The 24,724-nt window shown below is 45.2% G+C and overlaps 2 long non-coding RNA genes across 3 annotated transcripts in view; one reads left to right on the top strand and one right to left on the bottom strand.

The window, feature by feature from the left end:
• LOC120094739 (uncharacterized) overlaps positions 1-10,311 on the bottom strand; it is a 20,413-nt gene extending 10,102 nt beyond the window's left edge. Inside the window, exon 1 of the long non-coding RNA XR_005489303.2 lies at positions 9,100-10,311. This is a non-coding gene — a long non-coding RNA (uncharacterized LOC120094739). The remainder of the gene's footprint in view (positions 1-9,099) is intronic.
• Positions 10,312-19,951: 9,640 nt separating this feature from the next.
• On the top strand, positions 19,952-24,316 carry LOC120094738 (uncharacterized). Of its 2 annotated transcripts, XR_010054853.1 has the most exons (5): positions 19,952-20,458; positions 20,566-20,807; positions 22,145-22,291; positions 23,616-23,692; positions 24,036-24,316. It is a non-coding gene; the product is annotated as an uncharacterized LOC120094738 (long non-coding RNA). The 2 variants fall into 2 exon arrangements; XR_005489302.2 differs by lacking the exons at positions 19,952-20,458; positions 20,566-20,807; positions 22,145-22,291 and having other exon boundaries at positions 23,102-23,692.
• The last annotated feature ends 408 nt before the right edge of the window (positions 24,317-24,724 follow it).

Below are 24,724 nucleotides of genomic sequence, written 5' to 3'. Positions count from 1 at the left end.
GACATAGTAGTGTGCTTACATAGTAGTTATGGGGAAAATTAAATCCCACATCTAAATTGTACGGTGTGGTGTGGATGCTAATCAGTCCCTTAGCTAGTTATGACTGATAATTATTTTGGTGATCTGCGCCCTCAGTAGCCTCTGGCAGAGTAATCGAGATACAGCATGAATTGTTTGGCCGTATGAGTCAGGGGAACTTAGAGGACTCTGTGGCAGGACAGCCTCCAGGCAGAGATCTGCTCCATGGGGTCCAGACCAAGAACCTCCAGGGTAACACTACAGCAAGCCTTGGCCTTCTCTGTCACCACAGTAAGGCTTTTGTGAGGACCTTGCCAAGGGTGGCAAGGCCCAGGTGGTTACTATTTACAGATTAGTTTTTGTACTTATTTAATGTGTGAGTGTTCTATGCACACACATGCATGCATGCATGTGTTCGTGCCTGTACGTGTGTTTGCTGGTGCATGAAACTGTGATACCAAGTGTCTTCCATTGATCCCCATCTTACTGTTTGAGACAGACTCTCTCACTGGCCATTTTGGCTAACCTGGCTGGCCAGCAGTCTCTACTCCCCAGCAGTGAAGTTACAGATATAAACTCTCTTGTATGGCTTTTACATGGGTTCTGGGGATCTGAACTCAGACCCTCATGTTGTAAGATAGATACTCTCCCCACTGGGCCATCTCCTCAGCTCCTCTCATGGTCTTTTAATTCTTTCCCACAGCTAGCATGCATTAGAGATGTACTCTGAATTTACAAAATCTTCCCCTCCTCCTCCTCCTCTTTTTTCTCCTTCTCCTCCTTTCCCCCCATAGCTGTATATGAAAGAAAACCTTGGCATTGACATGTGGAGAAGCTGATTTGCAGGAGATAGGCCTCCTTGGGAGGGTCCAATGAGAACGACCCTGCCTGAAGACATCCTTTGAAAAATGCTGTGATAGCAAGCATTAAGAGGAATGAGATCCAATGGCTACCAGCAGCCGTGCTGTGGGCTCCCAATCCCAGAAGCTTGGACCTGGCAAGACAGCTCACAGAGCATAAAGTGGAATCAGTGACCGTCTTCTCTTGTTCAAGGATGCCTACTTTGTTGCCATGGGAACACCCAGCAAGTAGATAATCAGGGTGAATAGTCTGTGGAAATCACCAGGACACCATGGGAGAGAAAGGGACTTGCTCCTTTGCCTGTCTCTGGTACCCAGATGCAATGCCTCAGGCCGTATCCATCTGCAAAATGGCTGGTTGTGTTTTGCCCCACCTTTCTGCTGCCTGGGAACTGATTTCGCCATTTTTATGTTTCACTGTTTTCTCTCCTTTCCTTCTTCCTCCTCTGTGGCTTCCTCCTTTTATTCCTCTTCCTCCTATTTCTCTCATGTCTGTCTGTCTGTCTGTCTGTCTGTCTGTCTGTCTGTATGTGTGTGTGTGTGTGTGTATGTATGTATGCATGCATGCATGTATGTATGTATGTGTGTGTGCATGTATGCATGTATGCATGCAGGAATGTGTGTGCATGCAAGCATGTATGTGTGTGTATGTGTGTATGCATGTGTGTATATATGCATGTATAAGTGTATAGTAAACTCTATGATCTACAAGGGTTGTGAGGACTTGAACTCAGATTCTTTTGCTTACAGAGCAAGCCTTTTACCCACTGAGGCATCTCCTAAGCCCCACCCCACCCCCTTTTTTCTACAACACCAGTGTTTCACTACTCTTATGGGTGACCACAGATTCATAGTCTCCATAGGACACAGCTGTCTGGGTCTGACTATGTGACCAGCCCTGAGGCTGCAGCTGGGTCTGAGTTTGGTCCTTTAATGGTTCAGCAAAGTCTCCTTGGCCTTTTCACTTCCATGATGTGTCCCAGATTCCAAACGGCACGATTCAGAAAGATTGGGTCAAGGCTAGTAGGACTGAGCTTCTGCCCAAGTAGAGGAGCCACTGGATTGTTTCATGTCAGACCAAGGGAAAGCTCAGGATACCAGATGCAAAAGCAGGCTCTGAGCCCCAGAGGACAGGACTGGATTCTGGTGAGGAAGCAGTGGTTATGCTCACATCTCCTGTTGTGTCACTCTAGGCTAGCTCTCCTAGGCTGTAAGCCCCTGGAAAGAGGTCCTGGGAAGTGGTCGTCTACTGAGGGAGTGCCCTTCCACCCCACCTCCAGGACCCTCTGACAGCACTCACAGTCTAAGGCACCTCCTGTTTCTGAACTCTATGGTTCTCACAATACATTGTATTTGGGAATGTTAGAGACACGATGACTCACAGAGCTGTGGGGAAGCTAGGCATTACCCACCAGCTCCTCAGAGTCCCTCCAGACCATCCTGGGTGCCACTAGAGTTAGACCTCCCACAGTACTAAACCGTGATGCAAAATACCAAGCAAATATAACCCCATCTTTTATGTCATCTTTAAAAAGTCTGTGTTGATATAAGAACACTTAAAAAGCCATCTCTCTGTGTGTGCCTACTTGAGAGGAGATGGGCACACAAGTGTATGATATGTGTGTGGGAGGCAGAGTACAGGGTTGAGCATCAGTCTTGATACAGGGTCCCCTGATCACAGACTGGCCACATCAGTGTGCCTGGCCCTTGAACTTCCAGGAATTCTGCTGTCTCTGACCTCCATCTCACAGAAGAAGCTCTGACTGAAGATGTGTGCTACTGCATCTGGCTCTCTGTGGGTTCTAGGGATCTGAACTCGTGACCTTAAACATGCTTCCATGATAAGATTTACCCACTGAGCCCTCTCCATAGCCCATGAAGACCTTTAACACAAAATTACAATCAAGATATTCATATGGTAAGCATAGAATTTATTTCAAACTATGAGGTGCACTATTGGACCAAGTGGCAGGAAGCACAGTGTGTGACCTTGACCCCTCAGCTCATGTCCTAGGTGGCTGTGTTGTCTCCAGCAATGAAACCCCTGTCTAAAGGTGAAGCCAGGTAGGCCCATGAGGCATGACCAGCAGCCCACTTCTGCTTGCCATTGTGACCCTGATCCAGGCGAAGGGTCAACCTGGGGGACCACTCATCAATCATCAATGTTCCTGGAACCATTCCATTCTTGTTGTTGGGGCTTCACTTCCTGGCACTGCATAATGTACCTCCTTTCTGTTTAGGGACACACACAAGGGATGTATTTCACATATTCAAGTGCAGTGCCCTATGGTAAGACATAGAAATGGTGGTAGGAGGTTCCTACCAATTCTGCCCACACATACAATGTGTAGCCCTTTGATGATGGGGGTGAGGTCCATAGAGTTCATAAATAGACCAGGATAGGTGGCACTAGGTCACTTTTGGGACAGATATCCCTAGGGAACAGCTTGAAGGAAGCAGATGGAAAAATCTCTGACAGTCCTTGCCAGGAATCATGTTGTGTTGTGTGACTCATGGTGAAAGAACAGAAGTGCTGGCTGGGCTGTATCATCTCTCTATCTAGTTCAAGGTCACATTCCCTATCATCACATGAGGGCCCTTGTGTTTCTCATGAGTTCAAAAGAGCAAGCTCCTTCCAATTTAGTCTGTCACCCACGGTGCCTCCCTGTCCATTCTCCTACTGCAGGGGCATCAATTGTTTCTCTGATGCTTGGTGGCTGAGCAAACACTCTTCCTTTGGGAATATCTACCACCACAGTATGATCACAAGGACATTCCTGCTTCCTCTCACTGTGTAATCTTACACACTTGGATGTTCATTGTCCTTGCTCACTGGAGGTCTACACATAAGTCTACAACTTGGGCTTAGTCGACCAGATGTCCCATCAGGGGCTTCTCTTCAGCTCATGCAGCATGTGGATCAGTTAAGGTGCCTCACCCTCTAACAAAAGAGAGGCATTCTGTATCCATCTACAAAGTCCAGAAAGTTGGGTCTGCAGACACAAGTATTTGACTCTGGAGCAAGAACAGTCAATTTGAGACAGCCATGATAAGATGTGTTTCAGTTGGTGGTCCATAAGGTACAATAGTGATGTCCATAGCATAGCCTTAAGGTCTGACAGTGAGGATCGAATCTCCCTCCCTAGGCCATCTTTGTGTTAAGCCCCCAGGCCTGATCTGAGCCTCTCAGTACCTTTGACTTTACTAGAACCTTGTCCTACCTGGATATCCAGGCATCCTTTGCTATCTGTTTAGGTACCAAGAATCTGGTCCCTACCATGTGAGTAAGCAAACTTGCAGTTGCCTTGGAGCCATTGCTCCTCTCCATCCCTGTGGTGGGAATCTATCACCCCTCTTGATGATCGCCTCTCCATTTAGATCTTAGTCTCACATCACACCCTGGTCCAGGTGCTACCTCAGAGCAGTACACACAGGGCTGAGATGGAACTGACTGTCTGGGCACATGGCTGGCTTCTCTCCAAGTGTGTGCATGTTTGTGTTTACTTATTGTCTCAAGGTAGGCACATTCCTCACTTGAGTATATGTTGGTTCCTCCTTGCCATGTGGGAAGCCAGAATCACTCAGCCTCTTGCAGGCTGTCTTATAGATCAGCTCAGAGACAGTGCAGCCACACTTGGCGTTTCATCTGTAGGAGTTCTCTGAGGTGCCATGAGGAAAAGTCATCTCGAACGGGTGGCTCTGTGGTAGAGTCAGGCAGATGCTCTGTGGCTTCCTACCCAGGTTGGCAAAGAGACGAGAGATTTGCCTGCCCTTAGGTAACCTGATGTCACTCCCACTGCCTCCTCAAGCAGCTAACTTTCCTCCAGGCTTCCAGCAGCTGGAGCCTGAACTCATGAGTGTATCCCATCTAGTCTTAGGGGTCAAACACTGAAACATATAGGAAGCTTAAATCACTGGGAAAGGAGACAGCTGTGTGCTGGCATTGGTGAGGAACTGTGGTTGTGTTTTGTGATGCAGTGTGAGGTAGTTGCCTAGTGTGAGTTGGGGAACTTGGGAGTTTGGTGGTTAGGATGGTTTGTATATGTTCAGCCCAGGTAGTGGCACCATTAGAAATGTGTGGCCTTGTTGGAGTAGGTGTATCACTGTAGGTGTGGACTTTAAGACTCTCACTAGAGCTGCCTGGAAGCTAGTCTTCTCCTAGCAGCGTTCGGATGAAGATGTAGAACTCTCAGCTCCGCCTGCACCATGCCTGCCTGGATGCTGCCTTGTTCCCACCTGGATGATAATGGACTGAACCTCTGAACCTGTAAGCCAGCCCCAATTAAATGTGGTCCTTATAAGAGTTGCCTTGGTCATGGTGTCTGTTCACAGCAGTAAACCCTAACTAAGACAGTGGTACGTGATGCAGATACTAATTAATAGCACCTTTCATATTGGAATGCAAATATAAAAACTGTTGCACACCTAAAAGTTAGGTCCCAGAGGAGTACCCCAAAAATAAATAGGATAAGAGAATAGAATAGAGTAGAATGGAATAGGATAAATAAAACTATTTTGAATAAATGACACTTGCTATGATTGGGAAATTAGCATGAGAATGCTATCCTTTAAACTGCTAAAGCATATGAAAGCAAGCAAAACATTGTTTAGCTGAAAGGGGGCTTTAAAACTAAACCAAGGTAGGTAAGATGATTCAGCAGGTAATGGCCACTGCCCCCCCCATCCTCAGACCCCTGGCCTGATTTCCTGAGTCAGCCCCTGCATTCACATGATAGACTTCCATACATGTACCATGGCAGGTGCACGCGCACACACACACACACACACACACACACACACACACACACACACACTAAAGAAATGAAACTAAATCTGTAAAATCTAATGCTAATTTTTGAGAAGAACAAAAGTAAAAAGATAACATGTACGCCAAATTGATTCTTCAGCCTAGTAATTGCATATGGATTAAATTCCTCTCAAAGGGGAAAACTCAGGTTATATTTTTCAGTCTAAAGACATTCTGCTTATGAGGCGCATCTAAATTTAAAATGGCTCAGAGAGGTGAAATATAAAAAATTGAGGCAAAGATATATTTGGCATAGATAAATGAAAGGAAGAGAAATGTTCAAAATGAAGCGGGCTGGGGTGGGGTGAGAGGCAGTAAATGGGTCAAAAGACATAATTTCACCTTTCTAAAAGATCCATCAGTTAAAGAAAGGCTGCAGCCATGGGGTCATTAGATCTAAATAAGTTGAGAGACACTGAGCAGAACTTTCAAAGGCACAGTCAGGAATGATGGGGAAGGGGAACAGCTTATGTGGAAGGATTTTTGTCTGACTGTCACACCGTAACAGAACATGCAGAGGGAACATACAGAAGAACAGGGTGGCTATAAATTTAATAAAGGACTTTTTTTTCTAGCAAAAAAAAAAAAAAGAAAGAAAGAAAGAAAGAAAGAAAGAAAGAAAGAAAGAAAGAAAGAACAGGGTAACTTTCAAAGAAAAAACATTATATATGTATGTATGTTGTGTGTGTGTCTATGTATGTATGTAATGTGTGTATGTGTATGTATATATGTAATGTGTATATGTATGTATGTGATGTGTGTATGCGTGCATGTATGTAATGTATGTGTATGTATGTATGTAATATGTGTGTGTTGCATGCATGTTGCAGAAACCAGAACAGGATGCCAGTGTCCTCCATTGCTCTCCACCTTGTTGCTTTGAGACAGGGTCTTTTACTGAACTAGAAACTTGCTGTTTTAGCTAGGATGACTGCCCAGTGAGCTCCCAGAATCTTTCTGTTTCTGTGCTGCATGTGTGTGCACACACATACACTCACACACACACACACACACACACACGCACACACACATATGCATGCATGCACACACATAGGCACATACACATGAATGCACATACATGCACAAACTCATACACACACACACACACACACACACAAAGACGGTTACCCCTACAGTATTGGATACTTCAGTCCACTTTAGTTTAAACCTTCTGTTATGTCTCCCCAGCAGAGCTTTCTAGTTTTCCTCATGTAGGTCAGCCAGTTTTACAAAGCCAGCATAATTCAGGCACCAAATGCTTACTAAGACAATGCAGAAAAGAAACCACACTCGTCATATTCACACATATAGTCCCCAAACCCTTGAATAGAACTGCTTTTCTTGGAAAAACCTAAAGATGCTTCCCAACAAGACAGTGTGGGGGAAAGCACCATCCAGAGTGACAAAAATAGGTCCCAGTGAAAATCCAGTAAAATACATCAGATTAAGTTTTAACTCATTGAAAATTGGGTGTGGGTCTGGAGAGATGGCTCAGTGGTTAAGAGCACTGGCTGCTCTTCCAGGGATCCTGAGTTCAATTCCCAGCACCCACACGGTGACTCACAACCATCTGTAATGGGACCTGATGCCCTCTTCTGGTATGTGTGAAGATAGTGACAATCTATTCAAATATATAAAAATTAAAAAAAAATGGGTATAAGAATTTATAGTCACACAAAAAAATCCCAATAAAAAGAGTTAAAAGTAGAATATTAAGACAGTCTCATGCATGTCTAAACCAACCATAGTTAACTCTGGCAATTTCCCCACAGGGAATTCTGATGGATAAAGTTAGTGATGCCCTTTGGTCTTGGCACCATGTGAACAGTCAGTGTTTTGATCTTACTCTAAACTTGGAGGAGTGGAAACCTAGCCATGGGCATGTGTGTACTTTAAGCTGCCTGGGGCATCTCAAGGGGATGACTCTCTTCACTGAAACTGAAGCAGAGAGGAAAATTAGAGTATTGTGTGTCTACTGGCCAGGAGCAGTCTGTCCTGTTGTTTAAATGCCACACACATTTCAAATGAACAGTTTTAAAGATAAGCCACAAATCAATGATTTGTAAGGAGATTCCTATCTCCAGACATCAATTAGCAATCCAGACACCTCTCCCTAGATTCTGCTCCTGGGCAACCTCTCATCTACACTGCCGGACCATACTCATCACAGAAGCTGGGACTGAAGACCGAAACATGTTTAAGCCAACTGATGTCTTGGGGAGGCTGCCTTCGCTGCAGCATGGCTTCCACAGAAGCTGAAGCAATGATGTAGTGGGTGGCTCAGTTAAGGACTAGTATAGAAATTAGTCATCTCTCTCACAGGGCCTTTTTGTGTTCCTATAATAAAATACCCTGACCAAACTCAACCTAGGGAAGAAATGGATTTCTTTTAGCTTACAATTTAAGGTTATAGTCCATTATTTTGGGGAAGTCAAGCCGAAAACTCAAAGCATCACAAGCATCTACAAGCTTGATCTACAAGCATCAAGGGACAAAGAGAAAATAAACACATGAACCATCACTTGCATGTCAGCCCCATCTCTCCTTTCTTATATACTTCAGGACCCCCTGCCTAGGGAATGTACTGCCCACAGTGGGCTGGGTCTTCCTACATCAATTAACAAGCTAGGCAACCACTGACAGACATGCCCGCAAGCTAACATTATCTATATAACTCCTCATTAAGATTCATTTTCAAGGTGATTCTAACTGGCATTGGGTTGGCAATCAAAGCTAATTAGCATGTGGCTCCTTTCTGAACCCCTAGCTATTGCCATGGTAGGAGCCTGGGCCTTCAGGCCCTGAAGTCCTCCATCATTGCTGACTCCTGTCTAATACCTCAGAATCTTCACCAAGGATCAAAGAAGACACTCCTTTTGCTTTGCCAAGCTGAAGGTTATTTATAGATTGTCTTTTTAAAAAATGAAATATTCTGAATTCGAAGAAAATTAGCTAGAAGGCTTGCCATCAAGACCCTTTGTTTTCTATCACTGTGCCATTAGACGATGTCTAGCTGCTCTCCACACTTACTTCTCAGCCTTCTATTTGGGCATTTCCAGCTGCCTTCATCAACTCAGGCTGACACCACAAAATGCCACAGGCTGGGAGGCTTAAACAGCGGGCGCTTGCTTCCTCATGTTCTTGAGGTTAGAAATTCAAGAGGTTCACACTGGATTGGTGTTTAGAGAAGGGTTTTCCCTGGTTGCAGGTCACCTCGAAACTATGTACTCCCCAGCCTTTGCTGTCAGGAAGAAAGAGAACACATTTTTGGTTTCTATTCTAGTTTGATTTCTGTTGCTGTGATAAAATATCACAGTGGAAAGCAACTTAGGGGCGGGGGAAGGATTTGTTTTGGCTCACAGTTTCAAGTTATATGTATATATACTAAAGAGCAGAATAAAAATAGATACATACATTCTCAGTTATCTGCTTGTACTCAGTTTCATTTCTCCATTCATGCACTCAGGATTCCTCCTGCCTAGGTAATGGTGCTACCCACAGTGGACTGGATCTTCCCGTATCGATTAATCAAGACTATCCCCAACAGACATGCCTATAGTCTGTTGGGGAATATATAAATGATCCCCTGTGAAGATTCTTTCCCCAGGTAATTTTAGGTTGTGTCAAGATGACAATGCTAGCCATCACAGTGTCCTTTTTATGAGATCACTCATCTTACCACCCGTGTGATGACATCACTTGGGTTTGTCTTAGACCATTCTATTGCCGTAACAGAATATGATAGTCCCTGTTGTCTATAAAGAACAGGAATCCATTCCTCACAGTTTGGAGGCTGGAAGGGCCAAGGCAAAGGCACCAGCTTGCACCGTATCTAGTAAAGGCTGTTTTCTGTTGCCTGTTGCTCCATCCCACCCTCTAAAGGTAACAAAGTTTTTGCCTTCGGTGATGGAAGGCCAAAACACTAGACAGAGCTCCAAGCTTCTCTCACAAAGACATTATCTTAGTTACTTTTCCCATTGCTGTAGCAAAATACCTGGAAACAAAGCAACTTAAAGAAGCAAGAGTCCATTGCGGCTCACAGTTTGAGGTACAGGCCATCGTGACTAGGGAAGTGCGGCATCAAAAGCAGCCCCGGGTGTGACTGCCAGGCTGGTCCCATTTTATCCATCGCCAGGAAGAAGAGGTGAAGGGTGATTTTCCATCCCTTTTCTTTCTTATTCAGTTCTGGACTCCAGTCCATAGGCTCTTCCGGGTGGGTCCTCCCTCTTTGGTTACACCGTTTTAGAAACATGTCCGTGGTAGAGGTCTTTCTCCTAAGTGATTCTTAATCTAATTGTCTGGGTAAGATATTTTGGCTTTGGGTTTTTGCTTTTTTGCTTTGGTTTCGTTTTTGGTTTTGTCAACTTGACACGAGTTATCCTGCAAAAGAAGCCTTAATTAAGGAAATGTCTCCATAAGATTAGCCTGTAAACAAGCCTGTGAGCATTTTCTTAATTAGTGATGGGTGTGGGAGGGCCCAGTCCATTATGGGTGGTGCCACCCCTGGGCTGGTGGTCTTGAGTTCTGTGAGAAAGCAGGCTGAGCAAGCTATGAGTAGCAAGCCAGTAAGTAACATCCCTCCACGGCCTCTGCATTCGTTGCTGCCTCCAGGTTCCTGCCTTTGAGTTCCAGCCCTGACTTCCATCATGGTGGATCATAAGCTGTAAGGCAAAATAAACCCTTTCCTCCCCAAGTTGCTTTTAGTCATAATGTTTTATTACATCATTGGAAACTTTAACTAAGGCACTAATCAAATTGTCAAAGGAGGTAGACCATCACAGACATCAGCCCCTCTCCTGAAAGCGGAGCCCTGAGGGTGTAATCCCCTTTCAAAGGTCTGTGTCGCTTCCTATTATCAAATCAAATGTTAGGATCCAGCAGGGATTGTAGAAGGATTCAGACATATTCTAACTATAGCAAACCTTAATTACCCACCAAAGGCCCAATCTTCCACAGAGGAGGAAACCCCCTCCCCCATTCTGAGATTCTGCCTGAGACTATAACAAAAGACAGATAAAAGGAAAAGAAATAGAAGTCCGTCAACAAGAATATCAAGCCTATAACACCCGGAGTGCCTGCTAGCGAATAGTTTGAAGAGGCAGTTTAAACCTCCGGCTCCAACAGCATCTTTAAAAAGAATAACAGTATTCAGGAGAAATGGCAGAGGTGAGAGAGTGGCTTCAGCTCTCCAAGGATGAGAACCCAGGAGATCATAACTAGTGGGCTGGGACCTGGATGTGGGTCCCTCTGGAGTCCTCTCTGGAGAGCCTTCAGGCTAAAGAAGGAAGCAGACAGTGTTTCCCCACACTGAGATAGAAGGAGCAGAGAGGGGTTTTCCTTGCCTTTAGGTAGAGGGTAGAGGATGATTTCTGCATTTTCTACTGCTTGGTTACCCTCAGCTCAAAGCAGTTCTCCTGTCAAAGAGATAGATTTTTGGGTCAACCCGTGCTGCTTTTTCTCCTTCCACGCACAGTCCCATCGGAGTTAGGACTTCAAGATACAACGTGAGGAGGCGTGGTTCAGTCTTTCGAGAATGCTTGTTCAGAAACCGAGGTGTGAGTGAGGAGGTTTTCTCCCAACCCCTTAGCTTTAGGAGCTCTGCAGAGAGTAGCTCTGTTTGTGCAAGCAGCCAGCCCACGGCCTCTGGTCCCCATCCTGCTCACTGACTGGCGCTGGTTAGTGTGCGTTTCTGAGACGTACACATCTCTTCTCTACCCTTAGCTCTGTGGCTCAGCAGGCTACCAGGCTTCCTTCCTCTCGTGCTTCTGTCTGACTGGACTCAGCCAGTGGAGAGCAGAAACACACCGTTAAAGGAATAATACCCCTCTGCCCTTCCCTTTCTACCTGGCTCCTCCATGGCACCTCCCCGGTCCCCTCTTCTCTTCCTCTTTCTCTTTCCTGATTTTGAAATCTCAGCTCTAATCTAATTCTGCCATCCTCGATTATTAATCCTTCCTTCAGTGCTTGAGAGCATCACGGAGGTGGAAGAAACACCTGGGGCCTCAGAAAGGCCTCCCTAGGTACCCATAACTGTAGTCAGTCCTGCACCCTGGACCTTGTGGTCACTTCCCATGGAAGCTAAGCATCATAGAGAAGTCTGAGGATGTATCCTGCTGCTTACACATGTCCCAATTGCTGTACACATCTTTTGTTGTACATCACACATCTAGAGACAGATTGAGGGTCCTGGAGATGGGTGCCCAACCCTAGGACAACTCTATCACATCTTCTCCCCCTTGTTGTCCAAACAGTTCAGTTCAGTACGGGATCTGTACTTACTTCTCCCTGTTCTTGAGAAGAAACGACCATCTCAGTTTACAGAACTCTTCGTGGCTGGTTTTCCTCAGCTTGGTAACCACAAGCTCCAGTTGCAGGGTCTCCTCCTTACATTCCATAAATGTTCTTCAGTCAGAACCCTTTGAAAATCCAAAACATATGGACTCTCTCTCTCCAGGAAAACAAACACACAAAATTGAATTTCCGTTCCATCTCAGGGGTCACAGAACTGTGACAATGTCTGCTTATGAGCCACCAAAGGCTGGATCCTCTCAGTATGAGCTATTGGTGCACGTCAGAGATCCCTAAGTGACTGGTTACAACTTGCATGCTCTCAATCCCACATTAAAGCAGACTTGTTAGGGGTGGATGCCAAAAATTTGCATATTTAATAAGCGTCCTGGGTGGTCTGCACTCACAGTGGACATTGAGAAGGGTTTTCCCGATTCCTGAACTAAACTCACTTCTAAAACTATTCAAATGACTTCACTCTCAACTGATGTTCCATGCCTATACTATTTTATTAATCCAATTGATCACGGCCTGCCTTCCAATGACTGAAGCTATAGATGGAGGATTTAGACCACCCACCATTTTGTCTTCTTTGACTGTCCCCCAAACCAATCTCCCTGGTCCATATTAGGTATTGATTATTTTTGTGAGATTTTTCATTTTGAAAAGTGTCTCGCCCTTTGATCAGTTTTCTTTTCTCAGTTTTGTCTGAGACTGTAAAACTACCAAGATCTCAGTGAAGTGTTGCCCCTAACCGCAGCTCTTCTGTTATCTAGGTATCTTGAGTCTGACCCAGTAGCTCTTCTCCACATCTCTATTCTCGTCCAGCTGTAGACACCTCCTGAATTCCCTAGATAATCCCTTCCTTGGTTGTGCATCACGTGCATTCTCCTTTATCTCCTGTCCTTTCGAGAATACTACTCTTTTTTTTTTTCAATTAAAAAAATTTGCAATCTGGTAGATAGGAAAGAAACAGATTGAATGTAAGAAATTCTGCAAAGCAAGATGCTACGGAGGGGTGGCTCTGAGATATTTCTGGATAATAGAGATAGTACTAGGGAACAGCTATTGAGTACCCAGGCTTGGCTCGATGCTCTCGTGAGTTTTCTGCATTGATTAACTTATGTGATTCTCTAGAGGACCATATGACGTAAACTTGATGGCTAAGCCAACCCTGTGCTTTGGGAAACTCGAGCACAGAGAAGTTATGTAGCCCAGTCCTCCAGGGCAGCACACACCACATCCTTGCTGCAAATAGAAGGTGCCAGCCTACATCCGCCAAATTACTCCCTGGCTCTTTCAAGGGGTGGTCAGTAGCACACCACCACCTACTCCCCATGGCTAGTACCTCCTCCTTATTTAGTTTGTTGAGTCCTCAGAGCACCCACAGAATGCTGGCATAGTCCTGGACTTTTTATAGATGAGAAAAAATAAGGGTGAGAGCAGCTGGGCAAGCCTCCATGATAGCAGAGCCAACAGACTGAAAATCCAAGGCTCCCCCTCAGGTCCATCTGACTCCAAAGCCTTGGCTCTCAACCACTCTGTGACTTGCTTACACATGTGTGCCCATATGTGGCTATATGTGCGTGCGTGTGTGCGTGTGTGTGTGTGTGTATTTGTTCGTGTTCTGTCTCCACACAAGTGTTCAGAATTACACAACACTATTGCTAGTGCTATTTCCTGCCATGAGCACATGACTGTGGATGTGTTACGACTGTCAGTCACAGCATTGATGTCCCTGGGATCCATTCACCCATGTGGAGTGCTGCAAAGGTTTAAGCTTTACTCACTCCATCAACAGGGGAAAGAAAGGTAGGCCACGTCTCTTCTCCAGTGTTCAGGTTGATTTTGTGATAGGATTGTGGTTCTGGGGCAGTGTAATGGTTAACCTTGGTTTGCCAACTTAATGGGATTTAGAATCACCATGGAAACAAACCTCTGGGCATGTCTGCAAGGGAATCCAAAGGTTCAGTTACTTGAAATGGGGAGATTCACTCTAAATGTGGGTTGCACCATCGATCCGGGTGGAGTCCTGGACAGAATAAAGAGGAGAAACACTGAGTACCAGCATTGGTTTCTCCCTACTTTCTGGCTGCAGATGCAACGTGGCCAGGTGCCTCACCCTTCTGCCCCTAAGCCTGCTCCACCATCACAGGCTGTGTCTTCATGGTGTAATCTAAAACAAGCCCTTCCTTTCTTTAGTTGTGCGCTTGTTTGGATGAGAAATGTCTTCCGCAGTCTCAAGCATTTGAACATTTAGTTCCGCTTGGTGGCGCTGCCCAGGGAGGTTTAGGTGGTGTGGTCTTGCTGGAGGAAGTGTGTCGCTGAGGGTGGACTTGGAGCTCAGAAGCTTTGCCTTGCCTTCAGTCCACTCTCTCTGCTTTGTGCTTACAGTTCAAGATGTGAGTGTTCAGCTTCCTGTCCTGGCTGCCGTGCCTGCTGTTTGATTCCATGCCTCTGCTCTGCCATGGTGGCTCCAGCCGTGAGATGAGAGAAACTCTCTCATCCTTAAGTTGTCCTTGGCCATAGCACTTTCATCATAGCCAAAGAGAAGGAGCTCACACAATTGCTTTTGTCCGATATTTTGTCATAGTAAGAGGAGCAACGAATGCAAGCAGTACCAATGGGGGCAGTAGGCTTTCTTGATATTTTAAAATAGCACAGATTCTAGAATTAGATCATAAATTCTGTTGCTGCTGTTAAAGTTGTTTCGTGAATATTTTAAAGTTCTGTCTTAATGATAACAGTTATAAATTGCAACAACTTTTAGTGTTTTTTAATTAAGAAGTAAATGAAAACTTTGTTATGCACAAAACGACCTCCTATAAGGCTCTAGGCAGCTCTGTGGATAGCCTAGCACCCCACCTCTCTCCTGATTGACTCCCACATATTATAGATGCAAATAACCTGATTTCTGAGACTGGTCATTGAGGCTGGCTAAAGGATAAATAAAGACACAGGAAATCTTGTTCTCCTTCCTGGATCAGAGGTTGAGTGTTTCAAGAGATCTCTTAATAGCAGACTGAGCTCAAGACTTTGCAGGCACTTTCCTTCCTCAGAGTCTCTGAGGCTTCCATTGTGCCCCAACTTCTCAAGGAAGTCACATACACTGGGGATCCTAAGGCCATCCCCAGGTCAAAAACTCACTAGGTTTCAGCACACACAGAACTCATAGCAAAGGGGTGCAAACATGGGGCTAGAGAGTTGGCTCAGCAGTTAAGAGGACTTTCTGCTTTTCCAAAGGACCCAGGTTCGATTCCCAGCATCCATATGGAGGCTCACAACTTTCTGTAAGTCCAGTTCCAGGGGATCTGACACCTTTTCTATACTCTGCAAACCATCTGTTACACCTAGTCCACAACCAGTCAAATGTGCACCACACAACAGAGAACACACACGCCTGTATGCCATACTATGCACAAACCACCTATTAAATTACACACACCACACTGCTCCTACTATCTAATGCGTGCACACACACACACACACCAGCCCATCACACCATACTATTGAACACACATTCTAGACTACAGCTCTACCACCTAGCTCATACACAGCACACACGCCTACCACCTACTACATGTGCCCATGTCTAGCACTTATAATACCACCACTGCCTATTACACCCAATGTCTCTACATGCAACAACACTCTACCCATATGGTCTAACACGCATGTCACATGACACATGAGCCATAGACACCATCTATTTTATATGCACACACCACCTATCATACACACTGAACACATACCATAAGATACACATCACTAATCACACATTTATAGAGCACACACATCTCACACAGAGGTGCTTCACCATAACATTTCCCCCACACACACACAACTTCAACATTGGCATAACAACAACAACAAAAGGGTAGCTAACATCATTTAACCTTGAGGAAAGCTGACTTTGAATGGTTAAGCAAGAGGACTGCTGTAACAAAGTATCAGTTTTCTCAGTGGTCATGTAACTACACCAAGATTTTCTCAGGGATCTGATTTTTTGTCTGATGAAGATGAGACCTGAATACATGCCTCTTCCATGTATCTCCTGGTTTTCTTTCTGTGGCTGTGATAAACACCACAACAAAAAAACAGCTCAGGGAGGAACAGTTTATTTGGCTTATAGTTCCGTATTACAGCTCATAATCTAAGGACATCAGGGCAGGAACTTGAGACAGGAACCCAGAGGCAGGAACTGACGCAGAGGCTATGAAAGAAGGCTGCTTCCTGACTTGCTCCTTACAGTTTGCTCAGTCTGCTTTCTTATACTATCCAGGAACACTTGCCTAGGGATAGCACCACCCACAGTGAACTGGGGCTTCCCATATCAATCACTAATCAAGAAAACGCCCTGCAGACTTGCCTACAGGCCAATGTGACAGAAGTATTTTCTCATTTGAGGCTCCCTCTTCCCAATGGTCCTAGCTTGTGTCAAGTTGACAAACACCTAAGCAGCACAATTTGTCTGTTGTCAGGCAATATGTTACAGATTGACACACCATGGCATCCTTCTCCCTCATCTCCACTGTTTCTTTAGTGCCATTACTGGACTAGATGAACTCCAGAACATCTAGAACTTCCCCACTGTGCTCTGGGCCAAGAAGCTCACCTATCTTCCTGTGCATTTGAGCCTGTGCAGGGACACAATCCACAGAGGTTCAGGGACAACCCAGCAGGCCTTGGGAGTCAGAGCAAGAAGCTGAGGGCCCCATAGTCAGTCTACTGAACACTGCCTCCCCTGGCCACCTGCTCCCAATAGACCTACTTAGTGGTCCTTAAATCTCAAAGTCATCATTAAGATTTGTCCAACTCTGGTAGTTTTGTCTCAAATTTATATTTAGAGATGATTCAGGTAAAACAAGCAGAGATCAAGGTCTCATTCAAATGGCGTCTCTTTTGGCCTCGCTTAATCTCTACAGCCTGTGCCCCAGCTGCCTAGGACTGAGTAAGACACAGGGAGGGCAGAGTGTAGGTGACGTCCTACCATGAGCATTCCTGATACGTATTTGAAAGAGAAAGGACACACCCGTTGGGATCCTCAGGGAAGGTCTGGAGAACCACATTTCATAGGGTGAGATGATTCTGATTTATATCTAGCTAGCTTCAGTTTTGTGAATGAAATTCACAGCCCAAGGCTGGTCTCCCATTCTCTGCTATCTGACTATCCATTATGGCTGAGGAAGGTTATGCCATCCTTTGTACCCAAAGGGTCTTCCCCGCCCATCTCTTCTGTACTTTGCAAATCGCTTGGTGACTTTGCTGGGCTTAACAGATGATGTCCTTCGGGTTTTATCGTCATTCTCCAAGCCTGCACTTCATTCACACTGAGGCGGTCTTCCTCCTGGATATCATGCTAGGTGATCTAGAGCGTTTCATCATGGACTCTACTGTCCCATGCTTGACCAGTTGTGCTCAGACCACACTCAGTGAAGAACATGTATGTTACCGTTATTGTACTAAAGAGTTTTCCCGGATCTTCGTACCAAGAGCACCGGGGGAGCCCCCACCTTCAATGTCACTGTCACCATGACTGCCAAGACGCTAGTCCTGCTGATGGGCAAAGAAGGTGTCCACGGTGGTTTGATCAACAAGAAATGTTATGAAATGGCCTCTCACCTGCGGCGTTCCCAGTACTGACCTCATCTGTCCCTTCCCCCACCGCTCCCTTTGGCTTTTGCACCCCCTTCTTTCCATACACACACACACCATTATTTTTTGGGCCATTACCCCATTTCCCTTATTGCTGCCAAAACCACATGGGCTGGGGGCTGGGGCTGGATGGACAGATACCTCCCCCTACCCATACCCTCTCCTGTGTGTGTTTGGGAAAAAATTGTTTTTGGGTTTCATTTTTGTTTTACTTTTTTTTTTTTGTTTTGTTCTTTTTTTTTTTCTGAATAAAAAAAGATTCTACTAACAAAAAAAAAAAAAAAGAGTTTTCCCCACGCATCTACCTGGAAGGACCTTCAGTACACTCAGAGGTACAGCCACAGCCTTCTCTCACTGCTTAGACCACAGCAGATTCCCTCTGCCCTAGGAGTCCCCTGGGTCACTCATAAAGATAAATCTGTCTAACTTTTGAATATGTCATTAAAATAAAACTTTGAAGTACAAAATGCTATATTCTTGAGGCTCTAACATTCTGTAACCAAGCAGCATCATTAACTGGCCAGCAGCTAATGACACTGTTAATGATGTATAAAAATAAAAGATTCTATTTTTGCTGATATCACCTTTGTTAAGCAGATCTTCACAATGGCATTTAAAGTGACTGGTAAGAGTTTAAGAATATGCATATATGTTTTTAAACCCTCACTTGATGTTGGGGTCCAGAGACCCTTATGGGTCTAAGGGGAAAGTTTCCGTTGGGCTCAAGGGGGATCATCTCCTTGGCTTCACTTTCAGATCACATCTGTGCTGTGCTCCAGTGGCCTGTCCAGCTGCATATGTGCTGTCCTTCTTAAGTAAAGCTCTTTGTCCTCCATTATGGGTTCATGACACATCCCCATCATCATGAGGAGACCATAATGCTTTCAGTTTATGTGACTCAGACAGCAGACACCATTTGGCTCGTGTCTGCTTAGACATCACTTCACAGGCACTTTCTCTGCTGACATTTGCCTCACCCCTTCCTCCATGTCTCCACCGAGGCTTGCCTTTTACTGAGAGCTCAGCCCATTCAGCCGTAGTGTCTATGGCTGGCTGCATCTGTTGCTATTATGCTCCCTGAGAACCCTGACTAGTTTACTATGCACCACCTGACAATCCTCCTCACACATCTGTCTTGGGTGAATATTGAATGATTTCCCCGAAGGATGCACTTTCTTTTTTTGAAATGACATTTATTCACCCTCGGTATTTCACCTGAATGCTTTCTTGTGTTGCAAGCACGAGCCACCCCATGCTGCCCCTAGAGGTTGTGTTTCTACCACAGGAACAGCCACCGTTTTATAGCAGCACTGTGTGCATGTGACTGAGTGCTGTCCTGTGGGCATTTTATCATTGGACTGTTTGGAAGTCCCGTTTTTTTTTTTTTTTTTTTTTTTTGTTGTTGATGATGATGGTGGTGGTGATGATGATGATGATGATGTTTTGTTTTGTTTTGTTTTTTAAACCTGGGCCCAGAAGTTGGAAGAATGGCTTAGTAACAACTCACAGCAAAAATGACCTTTCATTGGTCAAAAAAAAAGGCCTTGTGTGGCTGGGATTGTTGAAGAACTGCTATGGCCACAAGAGAGGACACAGATGTCAATAAGGGTAGATTAGGACAAAGATTCAGGAATTCACTGTGTGACCTAACGCAAAGTAACGAGGAAACCATCCTTTGACCCCCAGATGATGCCCTATAGATCACAGACGATAAAAACAGGCAAGATACACAGGAAAAGAGGAAGGTAAGCAGTAGGGTGTGCGTGTGTGTGCGTGTGCATGCATGTGTGTGTGTGTATGTGTGTGTATGTGTGTGTGTGTGTGTGTGTTGTTTTGTTTTATGAGACAGGGTTTCCCTGTGTATCTCTTGATCACCTGAAGCTCATAGAAATCCTCCTGTATCTGACTTCTGAATACTACGATTTAAGGTACTAGATAGATGTGTGTGTGTGTATTCCATATATATAACATTAAAGATTTACAATATTATATTATAGACATATTTCCCTATATTAAATATTTCTTTTTAGACGTGTTTTTTATTTATATGCACTTGTGCCTGAGTGTATCACACATAAACAGGTGTTTGTGGAGGCCCGAAGGGGGCATCAGATCCCCTGGAGCTGGACTTACAAGCTGATTATGAACTGCTTGATTGCTGGCAATTGAACTGGGGTCCCCTGGAAGAAAAACAAATATTCGTAACCACTGAGCCTCTTTTATACCGAGAACAAAAGAGAAAAAAATGATTCATTTTTGGAAAATGTTATTACTTAACATCACAGGCAGGTAGAAAATTCTGGATAGAAGAAAGAACATGTCTTGGATAGACAAGGCACACACTTTTCCTCCACTGTTACTCGGAGAATCTCAAGTATTGATGATGGCAATCGAAGTTTCTTGTCTCTATGACCTTGTGTAAGCCACACCTGCTGACGAAGCTCTTTGGTTTACAGAGCCCTGAGGGTGAGAGGGGTAATGAGGTCACTGGAATTATTGTGGAAGGTGCAAAGGTCAACTTGGCGTGAGGAAAGTAGGAGATGGATGCTGTCACAATGGCACACTGATCACTGTCCCACATTCCATTGCTCCCTAAATGGCATCTTCACAGTCTACGGGTTCCAACCCATCACACGGTATCAGTTAAAAGTCATTTAAAAGTCAACAAGATCTAGAGAAGGTTTTCTCAGGACCGTGACATTTCAACCCACAACACGGAGGCTGGAGGACAGGCGGGCGTTTGCAGCTAGTGTTCGTGGTTAGTGAAGGAGAGGAGCTTCCATTTGGGGCTGATATGGATGGATGCATCTAGCATCTTTCAAATTCAAAGGTGCATTCTTTACTGGAAATGGTGTGGGTAGGTATTCCTGAGCGTGATGCCAAAGGTAAACATGTCAGTCTGGTTTTTTTTTCCCCCTCCCTCCTTGCTCTTCTAAGATGGCTGTGCTCTGCTTGGCCCAGATGAATACAGAATTTGTGAGCAAATTGCTGTGAAGACAGCTCTCTGCTCCCTCCAAAAACCACAGCTAGCAAGCTCCTGTCAAACACTCCTGTGCCATAAGGTGTTAATGATATGAAGAATTAAATGTCATCGTGAACAACAATTTGCATCCACTCACAGCAGAGAAGAGGATTTAAAATTTCAAAGTAATAGCACAAAAAAATCTCCAGTCTCCCAGGTATGTTTTCCGCCCTGGTTCTGTATCTTTGAGTCAGCCCTGTAAGTCATTCAAAAACCCAAGAAGAACCTGTGAGGCTAGCAATAGCCACCCCTGTATGCCCCCACCCCACCCCATACACACACCAAAGGCAAAAAAAAAATTGAGGTGCTAAGCCCCTCCTGCCCTTCGCCTCTGAAGAAAGGACCAAGATTTGTTAACATTGCCTTTAACTTTGTCAGCCTGACCTTGAGACAACAGATGGGCAGCTCTGAAGGGAAATGGTGCTTTCCACAATTGGCCTGGAAACTCTTCTCCAGCCTGAGTCTCCGTCATGCTCGGAGGCTAATTTCACCTGTCTCACGCAGCTCAATGCAATTGCTTATTTATGGATATTTGACATTTGCCAGCATGGGAATTCACTCTCCGGGTGCCTGCTGTATATTTTTCCTCCCTTTCTAGAAGGTAGTACCCAACACAGGGCTCTGAAATCTAAACGCTTGTGCACCCTTTCTTCCATGACAGTGTTCACTAATTGGAGCTTTCTTGACCTTTTTTGCTATTGCAAAATAATAATTTCAGGCACAAAACCGATACACCACAAAAGGTTGACAATGAAGTACAGTATCCTTTCTGTCAACCACCCATGTTCTCTTTCTACTTCCCAGGGTTATTAAGCACAATAGTTTCTTGGATGTCTTTTGGGAAAACTCCCTGTCTTAGAGTTTTTCTGCTGTGAACAGACACCATGACCAATGCAACTCTTGTAAGGACAACATTTAATTGGGGCTGGCTTATAGGTTCAGAGGTTCAGTCCATTATCATCAAGGTGGGAGCAGAGCAGCGTCCAGGCAGACATGGTGCAGGAGGAGCTGAGAGTTCTACATCTTCATCTGAAGGCTGCTAGTGGAAGACTAGTGTCCAGGCAGCTAGGACAAGGGTCTTAAAGCCCACACCCACAGTTACACACTTTCTCCAAGGCCACATCTCCTAATAGTGCCATTCCCTGAGCCAAGCATATTCAAACCAGTGCCCTCGCAGTAGCCATCACCTATCTATCTAACCACTGGGTGACACGTTGGGGGGCACAATGCAAATGTCTACTCAATCCAAACAGAATGGATGACAGACAGAAATAAGGATAGCACGAAATTCCAACTCAGTGAGGCAGTGAGCACGTGGGGATTACTTACAGGGCTATGGATGAGGGGCTACTAAGAGAGCCATGGAACACCCTAAGGCAGTTACATGATCACACCCCAGTGTGGACGGCTCATGAATTAAATCTAAATGTCTCTGTCTTCTCTTCGTTCCTCTTTATCTTGCACCTTCCTTCTCGCTTCATCACGAGTTGACAGACTACAAGCTTGTTTTCTGGAGCTGCTGTCTCCAGTTTGTCTCCCTCCTCCAATCTGAGCCAGCAGCACCCCAAATGGACCAAACGTAGCTTCATCTGGATCAACAGAACACTAGCCAGCAGCCGCAGGAACAGCCGTAGGCAGAAGGTGAGCAGGGCCGGCTCCCAGAAGAATTGACTCGGGAGGGAAGAAAGCACGAGTGCAGCCTGCTGTCGGCAGAGCTAAGGATGCCGTGACGCTGCACGATGCTGCAGTTTGGGGGATGAAGTTCAGGATATCCATCACAAAGCGAACCAGGCCCCCACGAGGACCTCCTGGCCTTAGGGTCTGACAGGGCTGGGCTGTCGAGTGGAGGTTTCAATGACCACAGCAGGGAAAGTCTAGTAGCTTCTTCTTGTCTCAGAGAAGTCTGATGTTTCCCCTCTGAGATGTTTTGCATCGGGGGTTTCCTGGCCCTGCTTTAGCTTGGCCAGCAACCCTATACCCTATATCAACCCTATTCTGCCAGCTTAAGTGTGCCTTTCTCCTGGGTTCTTCTGTGTAGGGTTCTAGAGAGGTGTAAGGGCCCAGCTCTCTCTCTCTCTCTCTCTCTCTCTCTCTCTCTCTCTCTCTCTCTCTCTCTTTCTCATCAGATCTCTACTGCTGTGATAAGTACCACAAGCAATGACCAACTAACTACTGGAAAGAAGGGAAGGTGGGTGTCTGCTCCCAGTTTCAGAGCTCATGGCCACTTTGTCCTGTTACTGCAAGGTGTTTACTGGGGCTGAGCATCATTGTGGGGAGGGCCTGGCACAGTATAGCTGCTCACCTCATGATGTCTAGGAAGTAGAGAAGAAAGGGGCCTCCTCCCATCACCCCATGGGACCATTAAATAGAGACCCCCTTCCTAGAGTTTCATAGAACATGACAAAGACTTTGAGGGTCATTTCATACCCAGAGCTGAACAGTCCCTAAAAATGAATGGTTAAAGGTCTGGAGGACACAGGAGCCCTTGACAAAGGTCACCTGTAAGGAGTGGAGACTCCCATTGACCAGGCTCTTGTACCCTTTACAAAAATTGTACTATGTAAATGTTGTGCCCCATCAAAAACACTCAAAAACACGGCACCCTTCCATTCCTTGGATCTCTTGGATGTCAGTTTCTTGAGAGAGTAACGTTTACTCAGTTGTCAACAATTAAAGGGCCATGCCTTCTTTAAAATTATCTTTGACCAGAAAGGGGGGGGGAGGAATAGAAACATGAAAGGGGGGTGCTAAGACTCCCCGCACTTTATTCTTTCACTTTTGTTGTAAATATCTTTTTATCTTATCTTTGAGATTCTTTGTGGGTTGCTTCTTTCCTGTTTGTTCTACTGTTGCCTAGCAACTCAGGGCCCAAAGAGTCAGCTCCATGATGCTCGCCTTGGCCATGCCAGAGGTAGAGGTTTGGGTTTTGAGAGCTGAATTTCCTCCACTTATCACCTCCCTGCAGGGCTTGGGCATCTTGCTTGATGAAGCTAGGCAAGTGTGGATGGCCACCCTCCTCCTGTCTTTCTCAAGAATGTTGAGGTGAGGCCTACTGCTGAGGAAGAAAGCACCTGAGGCTGGAGTTCTCAGGCAAGCCAGATATCTCTGCCCCTGACCAGAAGTCTGCTCCAGGGAACTCAGCTATCCCAAGACGGCAGAGCCCCTGACAATGGAAGGTTCCAACTCATTACCATGTTAATTCATGGTAATTCATTACTAGGCTAATTCCAATTCATTATCTCGTTGATTCATGTTACTTCATTACCAGGGTAATTCTATCAGCTACCTCTTCCCTATTCCCAGACAGGATAGAAAAAAAAAAAAAAAAAAAAAGGTAATGCTCATGTATATGCAAAAATAGAGCTGTATACTGCATCCCCCAAAGGCTTACGTCAAGGAGGGTGTGTTCGACAGAAGAAACACCAAATGAGGGCTATTGAAAACATTCAGTGGGCTGGAGAGATGGCTCAGCTGTTAAGAGCACCCAACTACTCGTCCAGAGGTCCTGAGTTCAATTCCCAGCAACCACATGGTGGCTCACAACCATCTGTAAAGAGATCTGATGCCCTCTTCTGGTGTATCTGAAGACAGCTACAGTGTACTTATATATAATAAATGAATAAATCTTTAAAAGAAATAAAAATGAAAAAAAAAAGAAAAAGAAAACATTCAGTATCTTAATTTCAAGAGCTCCTTGAGTTATCTTGTATCTGAGGATATCAGAGAGACATGAAAGGCACAAAACGTATGCAAGGTCTGATGCTGGTTGGCTATGCTGAGGAAGAAGCAGTCGCATAGATTTCTGTGTTCTCCATGTTGAGATCTTTTCATCTCCTCTCTTCTCCTGATCTGAGAATCCCATGCAAAGCTTGGCCTGTAGTACGTGAGGACTTCAGTACAGCGCACCACAGCCCAGCCCCTGTTTCATTGAGACAGGGTCTTTTCATGTGGCCATTGCCAGTCTTGAGCTTCCAACTCTCCCATCTCTACCTTCCAAAAGGTAGGATTGTAGGCAGGTGCCACCGTGTCCAACCTTCTGGCTTTTGATAGTCAGAAACTCTGAGCAGTAGACAC

The sequence above is a fragment of the Rattus norvegicus genome, chromosome 9 (assembly GCF_036323735.1).
Source record: "Rattus norvegicus strain BN/NHsdMcwi chromosome 9, GRCr8, whole genome shotgun sequence".
NCBI lineage: Eukaryota > Metazoa > Chordata > Mammalia > Rodentia > Muridae > Rattus > Rattus norvegicus.
This window is presented reverse-complemented; position numbering and strand designations above follow the sequence as displayed.